The 13,796-nt window shown below is 35.7% G+C and overlaps 1 long non-coding RNA gene and 1 other non-coding gene across 2 annotated transcripts; one reads left to right on the plus strand and one right to left on the minus strand.

Moving 5' to 3' along the window:
* Positions 1 to 3,369: 3,369 nt before the first annotated feature.
* On the minus strand, positions 3,370 to 3,475 carry LOC145606354 (small nucleolar RNA R71). Its single transcript, XR_014105254.1, has one exon. It is a non-coding gene; the product is annotated as a small nucleolar RNA R71 (small nucleolar RNA).
* Positions 3,476 to 12,176: 8,701 nt separating this feature from the next.
* LOC145606116 (uncharacterized) lies at positions 12,177 to 13,048 on the plus strand. The gene is made up of 2 exons (XR_014105219.1): positions 12,177 to 12,673; positions 12,775 to 13,048. It is a non-coding gene; the product is annotated as an uncharacterized LOC145606116 (long non-coding RNA).
* The last annotated feature ends 748 nt before the right edge of the window (positions 13,049 to 13,796 follow it).

The following is a 13,796-nucleotide window of genomic DNA, read 5'->3' on the forward strand; positions in this document are numbered from 1 at the left end:
ATTTATGCCTTGTGCCCACCAAAATGGCCATAAACTTGCTACCTACTTCGTTCCTCATCACCATCACCAAAGGTCGTGTGCACCGGATGAGCTAAGATGAAGAAGGGAGGGGATTATATCCATATAGGTGCGGGCACACAGGGCTGATGTGCGGCCGCACCCACATGGGTTTGTGCCCGTGCGCCCCTTTCTCTCTCCTACGTGCGACCGCACCGGCGTGGGTCTATTTTTGGACGTCATAACCGACTTCTCCCTTGTATATATAGTTATTTCCATCTATTTTTGGACAAGTTTTACATTAGATTTTATTTGCTTAGTTTTTAATTAGATTTTTAGAGAGAGAAACTCAAGATTTAAGAGAGAGAAATTCATGGTGTATTGTTGATGATTAAAGATTTCTTCATTGTAGTTGATCTTTGATCAAGTTTGTAAGGATTACTCATCTTTGATTTCAATATAAGTTTGATTTTCGTTGATTTCATTTGTTTTTCATATGATTGTTGATTGTTTGAAGTTTGATTGAAGTTCAATTGATTTTTGCATTGATCTTTTGATTTCTAATATGTTGATGATGAAATTGTTGATTAGTGTTGTTTGATCTTAATTTCTATGGCTAGTGAGTAGTTTACTTGCTAGGGCAATGGTGAAGCATGTATGAGTAATGGATTAGAGTAATTGGGGATAATTAATGGAGTTGATGATGTGATTAAACTAGGTTGATGATTCATGTGCATGTGTGTGATTAATTAAAGTTTGGCCATCTTTGATTGTTGCACTAGATTGCATTGTAAGTTCACATTGATACGGACCATTGATTTGTGACTTGCATTTTAACGATTGAGGTATCTTGTGATGTTTCCTAGCTAGAGTTTATCGTAGTTGACGCTAGTTAGACCTCTAGGAGAATAGCTTGATATGCTCTTTTGGATGCATGTTTGATCTTCCCTCACATCGATTGACTTAGTTGATTTGACCTCCCTAATTATCCCTCTCTATTACAAACACTACTACAAAAAATGGTTTAGAGAACGGTTTAAATAGGCTTTATATATAGAACGTCTCAGGACCATTCTTCTGCTAAGCGATGTATAAAGCATAAAGAACGGTTCGAATAGGCGTTTTGTATACTCAATTATAGAGAACGATTGTGTGTGATCACCGTCCTCTATTCCTTGCCTAAAATTAGAAAATAATGAAGGATAAAACAACGGTCATAATAATACTTAACCGTTTTGTTTTGCTATACCAAAGAGAACGGTTTGGTATGCCAACAGTTCTCTATTCCTCCTTTTTTTTATTAAAAAAAATCATTTGCGAGATATATTAGGCAGCTAATTGCAAATTGAAAAACTTACTCAAAGTAAATACATAGAAGTGAGATGAAAATACTAGCCACCAAGTACTCAAAACTTATTATTAAAATTGATAATATTTTCATACAACTCAATTGCAAATGAAAAAGGAATAACAAGATACGTAGTATCAAATAGAAAAAAGTTTGCTACAAGGGTCTCTTTTTTTTCAATGATGCTGATCGACCGACAGCAAAGCATATACTTGTATGCAGTACTTGATCTTCTTTATGAATAATCTGCATTAACATGAAATTAACATGTAAATTTCGAATTCACAAGATATGCATGTCCTGCAATTAAACAAATCTCCTAGACTAAAAATTCTTCCAAATCGAACAACAGACAATGAAAAAAAATAAATCAAGCAAAATTTATAACTCTTAAGATTGTGAGGAATATATTTTCAAAATAGCATCAACATTAAGATCTAATTAAGAATCAAGGAAAATAAAACAATAAAAATCGCCATCATAAAAACTGGGATACAACGATAATAACAAGACCTACAAACTAAATTGAAACAAAATTAAACGAAATAAAAGAGGAATGATTTACCTTGAAATTGGATCTTATTGACTTCGTTTTGTTGATGTAGCTTTGAAATTATTCAAAAGGAATAGCTTATAATTATAAATCGTGGTCGTCGTCGTTGTCAAGCATCTCTAAGGTTGAAGCTTCTCTTTCCTTATTAATGACAAATCAGTTAGGGTCAAATTGATGGAGGAAGGAACTCTAAACTAGATCTAAGGAGAAGAGAAAAGGAAATCTGTGGAAGGGATGAGAGTGAAAGAATAGAGCGGCAGTTGAAAAGTTAAAGAGTAAAGAAAGAGGATGGAGCGGCAGTCGTGCTAGGGTTAACAATACAATACTTTTTTTTTAAATGGTTTTCAGCGTGAATGTGTAAGTGAAAATGAATTTGGGTAAATTATTACTCCTTAATTTTTTTCCTCTTAATTTAAAAAAAAAAACAATTAATTAATACAATACAAAACGGTTGTCAAGATGACCGTTCTATATCATCTTTAATAATTAATTATTATTTTTTAATATTTGAGTGAAAATAAATAGAGAACGGTCAACTATGTTAACCGTTCCTTATGTATTAATTTACAAAACGCCTCTTATATAAACACGTTCTATATTCTTATGTAGAACGCCTACCTTTGGTAACCGTTCTATATTTTACGATCTCTAATCTAGTTTTTAGTGTAGTGAAATGTGGATCCTAGCCCTAATGCCTATTACCTTTGATTTCATGCAAGTTCATTTGCATCATTAGCTCTAGCTCTAGTCCTAGCTTATTACCCCGCTCTAGACTTCGGAATAGCTTAGCGTTAGGCAATAGACTTTCAATTACCATTCCCTTGGGTTCGACCTTGACTTACTACTATACTCATATAGGGGTTAGTTGAGTTTACAAATATTGTTTGATTGGGTGGGGAAGGTAGCCCAACGACCTACTGTTTCGTCGCCCGTCAAAATGGCGCCGTTACCGGTGAGTGGTGTTTTGATTGTGTATTGTTGTTGAGTCTATTCCATTTTATTTGAAAAATACAAAAAGATTTTCTTTTAGGCTACACTTGTAGCCGTGCTACTAATAATTTCGTTTGAGATTGTGTGCAAGTGAACATGGGAGAAGCTCATAGAGTGACATTGAAGGAGTTTGGCACTCCGGGCGCTTACAAGTATGAGAGCGGGAATATTATTGATCCCGGATGGTGATTTTGAAATCAAACCGGCTATGATCACCTTGATTGAGAGGAAACAATATGGTGGTACAAAAAGTGAAAATCCTCTCAACCATCTCAAGGATTTTGAGAAGTATTGTAATACAATCATGGTAGCCGGACTTGCTCAAGAGTATATAATATAAGGCTCAAGTTGTTTCCATTCTCTCTCATTGGAAGAGCTTTAGAGTGGTTGGACAAGGAGGTAAATCCAAGGTCCCTTAGGACGTGGGATGAAGTCACAAAGGCTTTCTTATCTCGCTTTTTCCCACAAAAGAAGACGGCGGAATCAAGGACTTTGATCCAAAATGTCAAACAAGGGTCTAGTGAGAGTCTCTATGAAGCATGGGAGAGATACAAGGATTACCAAAGGGAATGCCCTCACCACGGAATTCCAACCTATCAAATTATACAAATATTCTATGGTGGGTTGAGTTCTCATGGAAGAGCAAGCTTAGATGCCGGAGCCGGAGGCACAATAAGTGGTGGATGCAATAGATGAAGTGGTGCAACATTATATGAATTGGCAAGAAGTGGAGAGAGAGCCAGCTAGAAAGGGGTGCTCAATCGAACAACTCAATGCCATTAATGACTTGACCACTTTAATTGCGGATTTAGGAAAAGAGGTTGTATCACTCAAATCAAAGCTTGAGAAGCCACCTTCGCAAGCTCCGATTCTTCCCTCCCAAATTAAGGGGAAAGGTACACCTTCTTATCTTAACTCTAATTCTTCTTCTTGTTGCATGATAAGTGAATGCTTGGTTTGTGATTTATGTGGAAAAAATGATCATATTGCTTCTAATTGCCCAAATGTTCCTTATGATATGATGGATATGAGAATGTGCATGTGAATTGTGATGATAATAATGATTTTGGACCTAGATTTAATGTTCAAAAGAGTGTTGGGAATAGGAATTATCACAATCATGAGAGCTATGATAATTATAACCAAAATAGTGGTTATGGTAACCATGTGACCCAAGAGTTTTGTGGTAACCATAATAACTTTTGTTGTAATGATCAAAGCCATGGCCAAGAATATGGGGATCATAACCAAGGTTATGGTAACCACAATCAAAATTGCGGCCAAAATCATGGTAAGGGTAATTGGAGTAATCAAGGTAGGGGAGATTTTCAAAATGATGTTCAAAGAGATACCCCACCCCAAATTACTCCAAAGATTCAAAGCCAAGGTGATGATTGTAGGAGTTTATAGGTACTACGCAGCGGAAATAACATATATGAATCATATTCAATAGAGTACCTAATCCCAAGAATCGCATGCATAACACACAAGACACATAATCATACCTTTGAAGCGTGAATTCCACGAAGCTATTCGACAGGCAAATCAGGGAGAGAATAGAGCCCCAAGTGTTGCTCCTCTACTTAGTCCACGATATTCGAACGAGCCGTCCACCAATACTAGATTGGTCGAGTGATTGAGGAAAACCGCGATCACCACCTTTTCGGACAACCGACCACCGCACAAACCACCACCACCACGAGACACTACCGCGCCTAGGAGGAGGAGAGAGCCGTGAGAGAGGGAGTATGAGAGGAGGTTGGTTTCGTGTTTGCTAATTAGGGTTTGATCTAAATGATCAGTTAATTCCTTACATGCAAACCTAGGCACCTAGTCTATTTATAATCTCATTATAATTAGACTAGGGCACGAAGCCCAATAGCCTCTCATAGCCCCATATGGCCGGCCACCTAGAGTGATGAGGCCCATGATGGGCCTCGTCCTCTAATGCTCAATCTAGCCCCTTTGTGTGACCTTATAGGATCCGTCCAATTGGGCTTTGGCCTATTTTACTAGTCCAAAGATCGTAAGTACCTCTAGCTATGGCAAAACGACGACCCAAATGTCCGGACTTAATTATCTCCATAATTTGATCCAATTATATATCTAGTAATTGCACACGACGAAGACATAACTCCTTCAATCTCCCACTTGTCTGAGACAAGGGTGCAATGTTCAAATTCCTTAAGTCAATGTATATGTCGATTTGATAATATGATTGCATCACATGTCGAGATCATATTAATCTACAAATCGTTTCTTGAAATCTGAGTTAGAATTACAAAACCAAATGATTACTGAGTAATGCATTTGAACGCGACCACGTATTTTTTGAATTCTCCCTCTTCAAGCGGCCATGACACATTTCCTAATTTAATAGGTAGACTTTATCCAATCTTGTGGCAACAAGCCTCCCACTCAACTTCTGAAATAACCGGGAAACATCCTTTATAATCTCCAGTTACGGGTAGACGTTTGAATGTACCACAGTTATAACATCCATTGAATGAAATCAATGTTCCACTCATGTCAAAGGAATCCACTAATATATACGGAAGCTCTATACTTGAACTTCAAAGTAGGTCAATAGTTCAATCATGCATCATTCATGCATATCCAAGTGATTGATCGAGCATCACTATGCCCCTATAGCCCATGAAACCGAGCTATCCAATCAATCTTACATGCTAGTCCATTTATTGAAATCATTTATGTCCATTTTAATGATTTCGAACTAGGAACTTAAATAATATACGGATTTTGTTCACCTGTGGGGTTTCATACACCAGGTCTCTAAAATAGATAACCTGATGAGCCCATCAATCCATAATTATTTTGGACATTTTATTTAATTTCAAAACCATAATTAAATAAGAGAAATAATAATTTCTATTTTAAACATAATTCTGCAAATTGATGTATTTTCTTATGTAATATGTTTCCACAAACATACACAACTTAAATTTACATAATTTGCTTCAATCCAAGACTTTAATATGACTTTCATACCTTTGTCTATGGAAGGGGTTTAGTGATTTCTCACTCATAATAAAACTTTGCAGAACGTGACCTTCCGCCGGTCAATGATCTCATAACTGAGGCGATATCTCATATCCATTTGCTTGGATTTGTGATGTGACCCTGGCTCCTTTGTTCTTGGGCAAAAGTGACCCTTTAGTCATATTACATTTCAATCCAAACTTCCTCTATAACTATCCGACTATAGCTTAATACACATATTCTGACATTGAGCATGCAATAGTGCTCTGCTTTGAACTTTTCAAGCTCACTGTATTTCTCCATATTGACAAAATTGTGCGTCTAGATCAAAATCTAGAGTCATCTTGCCTGTTTGGAAAGAACTTGAATTCGTAAAACCTTTGACAACTTGTTTACTTTTAACACCATAAACTAGAAAAATTCCTTTAACGCTTCTCAAGTACTCAAGGATTTGTTCTTGGTAACTTTCCGTATGCTTATTCTGTATTTGCTTGAAACTTGCTACACATGCACAAGTCATATGTAACAACTTGCTTTGTACATTTCATGGTACATGTAATGGTCCCTTTTGCAAAAGCATTAGGTCCACTGCCTTTACAACTCAACTCAACTAGCTTTTAAGGCACTGAGTTTTACTGAGTGTAAAACCATGAGACATGGGAAGAGATCCTCTTTTAGAATCTTGCATCTTGAACTCGTCAAGAACCTTATCAACATAAGTCTCTTGATTTGGTCCAGTCATCCTTCAAGATTCACTTTGTGGATTTTGATTCCCAATATGTACTCAACATCTCCTAAGTCTCCCATATAGAAACAATCTTTCTAACCATTGCTTGATTTATTCAAGCATTGATATATCATTTCATATGAAATGTATGTCAACTACATATTAGACTAAGAAGATCAATTGCTCCCACTAAACTTCTTGTTTCTACAAGATTTCTTTTCCATTCTTCCAAGGTAATCAAACTGTTTGATTTCCTAATGAATATTTCAACTCCTTAATGCTTACTTCAATCCATAAATGAATTTCTGAAGTTTGCAAAACTTTCTAGGAATTTCTGGAATTCAAAACTTAAGTTGTATCATATACATCCCATCCATCAAGAACATTTCATGAAGGTGATTTTGATTTCCATAACTAGAAATAATCCGAATAGGCTTACATGACTAATAGGTTTGACCCTATTTGTAAGACTATCATGGACTAGCACATCTTTACAGACATGGAGTCCATTCTGGATTTCTTGGCTTTAAGCCATTTCCTGAGTTGGCACTTGTCCAAAGCTTGCTTGTAGGTATGGATTCCAACCATTCCAATAGGAAAATTTTAGAATCCACCTTTTACTAGAATTTCAACAAACTGTTTGTTTTAATCCTAAGTAACCTACGATAGGTGTGAGCGACAATAGAATTATTCTCTTCAACTCTTTGAAGTATTTCATTCTAGTGGGACGATAGAAGTCTCGCTACTTGAATTAGCTTGCTTCGACACATGTTTTATCAAATTAGCTGATTTCATGCGCATTCGTCTCTAATGTAGTGTTATCTACATCCATTTGTTGCTCGTCTCGAATCTCATCGAGATCTAACTTTACTCCCACTTGGCTTTGTAGGAAGACATTTCTTTCTATAAAGACACTATCGCGAGCAACAAACATTTTGTTTCTACGCGATTGTAGGAATAATACCTCTGATTTTATGGTTTATTATGTCATCTTTGTAAACAATTTACATAGTTTTCATATTCCCTCAATCCTGTTTAGAAAAGATTACTTTGGAACATTTCCAGTCTATAACATTTATGACATCTTTTCTACTGCTTTGGTTAAGTTTCTGTTTAGTATATTCGCAATTGTTGTTGTTCTAATGCATATCCTCAAAACGATATTTGTAAATCATTAAATCTTGGATCGAACCATGGCAAGCAAAGTTTGATTCCTACTTTATACATACATTTTAATTGTAATGTTCCTGGATTGTGAACTAATTCAACAATTCCTTTAGATGATCAATATTTATCACAACAATCATTTTGTGGTGCTAAATTGTTTATCTCAAACTTGATTTTACATTTCATTTTGGAATTTTGAACATTTCAATGATTCCAACTTCTATTTCATTAAGTAATTATCGACATATTTACTTAAATCGTTAATAAAAGCAATGAAATAGTTAAATCCTTTTGCTAAATCTTGAATTTATGGTACACACACATCATATGTTTGTGTTCCAAAACGTCATTTTAGCTCTTTTATCCTTTCAACTAAAAGGTAACTTGGTCATTATAACTTATCAAGCATGACTTCTAATTCTTAAGTGATTCATAATCATATAAGAGTAAGAGTCCATCCATAACTTTGGATGTGCAAATGGTTTATGTGACCTAATCTTACTTTATTTTAATAAGTTTGCTTTGAATCATCTAAATTCACTTTTGTGATCTACTTATATCAATGTCATAAATAAAAATTAACTCATATCTAGCAAAATGAAAACAATTTATTACCTTGGTCATGGATCAACATTTGTCCAAGCCAAGTAAAACCAAATCAGTATTCAAAACAAGAAAACCGAAATATTGTCTCATCAAAAAGTGGAAATAGTTCTAAATGTCATGATAAACTAATCAGAAATTAAAACTATGAAGCTATCTCTGGCCACTTAAATATTTCCAGTGCACCTTCAAGCTCCATCTCCATGCTAGCTTCACTTGTTTGCAGTTCCTGCGCAACATCATAATGTTAAGCACTGCAACTTGGTATCACATACCTTAGTGAAAGTTAAAATGTTTATAACTTAATACCTGAGGTTGATGCTCCATTCTTCTTCTTGAGGAAATCAAGGTATTTCTGGCAATTGCGTTTCCAATGCCCCTTCTTCTTGCAGTAAAAAGCATTCACTCTCACTTGCAACTTTGGGTTTTGGATTCGCCTTAGGCTTTTCAGGAGCCTTGGCAACTTGCTTGCCCTTGCTCTTGGCATTAGCCTTTTGCCCTTTCTTCTTGAACCCCTTTCCCTTCTGAATCATAAGAACTTCCTTCTTAGGTTCCTTAGGGATTTGTTTCTCAGCACTAACCAGCATTGCATGCAATTGACTCATAGTCTTTGCATTCGCAGTCATGTTAAAGTTCATGATAAACTGGTTGAAACTTTCTGGAAGTGAATGGAGAATGATGTCTGTTGCCAAATCATCACTAATTGGGTACCCCAGTTTCTCCATACTTTGAATTAGGCCGATCATTTTGAAAACATGATCATGAACTGTGGCACCCTTCTCCATTCTACAATCCATAATCTCACGATGAAGCTCATACCTTTCAACTCTAGCTTGTTTCTTAAACAAAACTTTGAGCTCTTCCATGATTGAATAGGCATCCAGGTCCTCAAAACGCTTTTGAAGACTAGGTTCCATAGTAGCAATCATTAAGCAAGTGATAGGCATAGCTCTATCATGAGCTTCCTTGTGCTTCTTGATATCTGCCGCAGTTGGATTTTCTGGCAGAGGTCCTGGTAATGGGGTATCAATGATATCCTCCTTGCCCTCAGATTTCAGAACAAGCCTTAGCATTCTTTCTCAGTTGGAAAAGTTTTCCCCTGTCAACCTATCCTTTTCAAGGAATGGTCGTAAATTGTAAACGTTGCTGTCATTGTTACTACGGCTACCCATCTATGTCAAAATAAGGCAAAGTTTAAAATTATGTTTAATAAATTAAAGTACCATAAAACATATTCATTTGGTAACTTTAAAACACTTTATTCAATAATTAAATGATCCCAATTGAATTTTAAGTGATTCCAAGATCCTTTATTTGTGCAATAATTGACCGGACTGAGGCCCTGCCATCAACCATTACATTTTCAAGGTGAGTAAACTCTTTACTGATTACAACTTTTGTAACTCTTGGTTGAATAATTAACCATCACATGTTTAATTATTACCCTTAGCTTCAAGGTTCTAAACTGATCTTTAGGTAACCTTGTTGAATATAACCAATTAAAAGTGTAGAACGTGATCTACCCCCACTTCCCCAAGATATATTATGACGCTCTGCTGAGGCCGACCCATCACAAACGATCAAGGTTTTCGTCGGGTTTTTAATTGGAAAAGCTGCATCAATATTACTGGGATCTAGATTTATTATGTTGTGATTATTTAGTGAACTCTAGCGCATCATCAAAACAACATAAATAAACCTAAACATGCATAATCTACTAATGCAATAAAATGTGACATAGTATAGCCCCTTAGTCCTAAGAAAACTAGAAATGAAAATGCTCCCACTTGAATCATCATGGATCTTCATCCACCTTGCTCCTTTGGGCCTTCACTTCATGGGCTTCTTTTGGGCTAACACCATTTAAATAACTATTCTATTTACATTAAATAAAAGTTATGAAAATACTCAACGGTACGCAGACCGTATTTAGATTACAAAAATACATCACGATACGCAGATCGTATTTAAGAATCTATGGGCCATACTAGTCTATATATAGCAACATAATATCATATATTATAAAAGTGCCATATAATAAATCACTCAACATGCTTGTCTAAACTATAACATCTGATGATCATAATAAAGACAACGCATTTCATAAAATATCTTATATTTTAATCATAATTAGATAATATCATATATTATTCATGACGGTTCATAAAATATCATATATTTAATTTAGTCATGAGATAGAATCAAATCATATTTTAATCTAGAAAGATAAAATCATATTTAATCTTCCATGATTATCCTAACTAATTTAGGAGATTCTATCCTAATTACTAGCCAATCAAATAATTTTAAAATCAATTACATCCTAATCTAATTATGGGATAATCACATTATTTAAATCAATTATTATCCTTTTGGAATATGCTCAGAATATCCTCATCAATCTTATCCTTAATTAACCACTTTAATTTAGGATAATTATCAAAATAACAAACTAAATATGGATAATATCAAATATAACAACTTTTGAATATTTGATTTTATCCTAAAACAAAAGATTTTATCCAAATAAAACCAACTTTATCTTTTAAAATTAAAAGATCATATTTTGAAAATATTTGAACTTATCCAAAATAAAACCGATTTTATCCCAAAATAATTCGTAATTATCCTGAAATAAATTTTTAAAACAGAAATATTTTTTTTTTTGAAAAAACCGCAACCACCAACGCCGGCCACCGTGGTTGGCTAGCCGAAGCTAGCCACGGTGGCTGGCTGCCGTGACAGCAGCCACTGCCGCAAAGGGCAGCAGCGTGGAGCTGCTTCTGCTGGGCTGCAGGCCACCGTGCGTGGCCAACCGAGGCTAGCCACGGTGGCTGGCTGCCTTGCAGCAGCCACTGCTGCGCAAGGCAGCAGCAGCACCGAGCTGCAGCCGTGGCAGCAGCCGTGCAACGGTTGCACGCTGCTGCCCACAGCCACCCTAGACCGCCGCCCTCCCTTCCCCTCCCTCTTGGACGCCACCTGGTCGGCAGCCGCCGTGGCTGCGCCACCCAGCCGCGGTTGCCGGCCAAAATAAAATAGATTTTTTTTTGTTTTAATTTAATTAAAATAACATTTATCCTAATTAAATTAAATTAGTCCATAAGATTAAAATTAAATCATATTCAATTTTAAAATAGGGTTCATCATAAAATTAATCCCAATTTAATTTTAACATTTAAAATTAAATCTATGATCATACATAAAACATTTTTATGCATGAATCAACCTAATTAAAATTATGAAACATAAAACAAATCGAATAAAACCAAAGTCAAGCACAAAAATCATATTTTAGGGCTTGGAATTTTCGAAATTTAGGGTTAGGGTTTTCGAAATTTTCGAAATACTAGGGCATAATTCGGTCTCTTTATGGCTATTTGAGCATAATTAAATCGCATTTAACCAATTCCAAAAGTTTAATCACATTAAAATAATAATCGAACCATAATTAAATTAATTTCTCCCTCTTAATTGATTATAAAATTAACGTGGACATCAAATAATCGTATTATTATGATCTAGCGCGTTAATGCAAGAGGCTAACTGATACCACTGTAGGAATTTATAGGTACTACGCAGCGGAAATAACATATATGAATCATATTCAATAGAGTACCTAATCCCAAGAATCGCATGCATAACACACAAGACACATAATCATACCTTTGAAGCGTGAATTCCACGAAGCTATTCGACAGGCAAATCAGGGAGAGAATCAATGTTATCAAAATCGCGATCCGGATCGTAGGATCATACGATCCTACGATCCTAATCTCATCAAACGACTTGGATCGTCCTTAAGATCGGTTTTGCAAAAAATCGGGCATAGGATCGTTGGGATCGTATAGGATCGGTGGGATCGCGATCCTATGTCGATTCCAACGATCCTACATTAAAGCTTACATTTGTGAAAATTTAGTCAGCCAAACATATTATGGGCTGGCCCATTAATATTCTAGCCTTAAGAATCCAAGATATCATTATCTTATTTGTAAAAAAAACCCTTTTTGATCACTTTTTCCTATCCATTTCACCGACATTCAAGATTCAAGTCATTCAACTCCAAATCTCCATTTCACCATTATCTTATTCACGCAAATCGACACATGCATGATGCATAAACTCCATTTTTTTGCTCCAAGCTTGCAAAGGTATGTTCTTTTATTATGAAATTTTCAATTTTTCTTTATTTGCTTAGTAATTTAGGGATTGTTTTGGTAAATTTGCATGTTTTTGTTCGTTTTCTACTGGAGATGAAATGGAGATGAAAATCATGAAGACCATGATGGTGAGATTTTTATTTTCCTTTTCATTTAATATTTATTACTTATAAAAATCTTATCTTCTCCTATTTCACCTTTTTAATTATTTTTGCCACTTATTGTGTAGATGAAATCGTTGAAGTAACAAATTTAACCGACAATGATGATGACATTGCATCAACTTATATGGGCTCAAATGAATTTAATGATGATGACGATTTTGGTGATGGAAACAACTTTGAAAATGAGCCAACTAGTACAGGAGAAACTAATGTTAGAAGTGATGATGTTGAGTATGGCAATTTGAGTTTTGGATATGATGATTGATGAATATACTTTAATTAAAACTAAGATTTTTGTAATTAAAACTATTTTATGTCATTATGTGTATTATTTTGTCATTGAAGTATTGAACTCATAACTATTGCCTTGTTCTCAAGATTTTTATGTACAAATTTATTGAGAAAGATGTCGAAATATTCGCTATAATTAGCTTTTTAATGAAGTATCGCCTTTTCAATGAGTAAATCACTAAGTATTAGCATTATTAGTGTTGTTTTTACATAAAATATGATCCCACAACAATTTTATACATCTACTTTGTCTTAGAATTGAAAATTGGTAGGATCGTGCGATCCTACGATTCGATCCTACGATCCGATCCTGCTAGGCCTTTCCGATCCAACTTAGAATCCCGATCCTGATAACATTGGAGAGAATAGAGCCCCAAGTGTTGCTCCTCTACTTAGTCCACGAGATTCGAACGAGCCGTCCACCAATACTAGATTGGTCGAGTGATTGAGGAAAACTGCGATCACCACCTTTTCGGACAACCGACCACCGCACAAACCACCACCACCACGAGACACTACCGCGCCTAGGAGGAGGAGAGAGCCGTGAGAGAGGGAGTATGAGAGGAGGTTGGTTTCGTGTTTGCTAATTAGGGTTTGATCTAAATGATCAGTTAATTCCTTACATGCAAACCTAGGCACCTAGTCTATTTATAATCTCATTATAATTAGACTAGGGCACGAAGCCCAATAGCCTCTCATAGCCCCATATGGCCGGCCACCTAGAGTGATGAGGCCCATGATGGGCCTCGTCCTCTAATGCTCAATCTAGCCCCTTTGTGTGACCTTATAGGATCCG

Source organism: Chenopodium album, chromosome 22 (assembly GCF_948465745.1).
Source record: "Chenopodium album chromosome 22, dcCheAlbu1.1, whole genome shotgun sequence".
Taxonomy (NCBI): Eukaryota; Viridiplantae; Streptophyta; class Magnoliopsida; order Caryophyllales; family Amaranthaceae; genus Chenopodium; species Chenopodium album.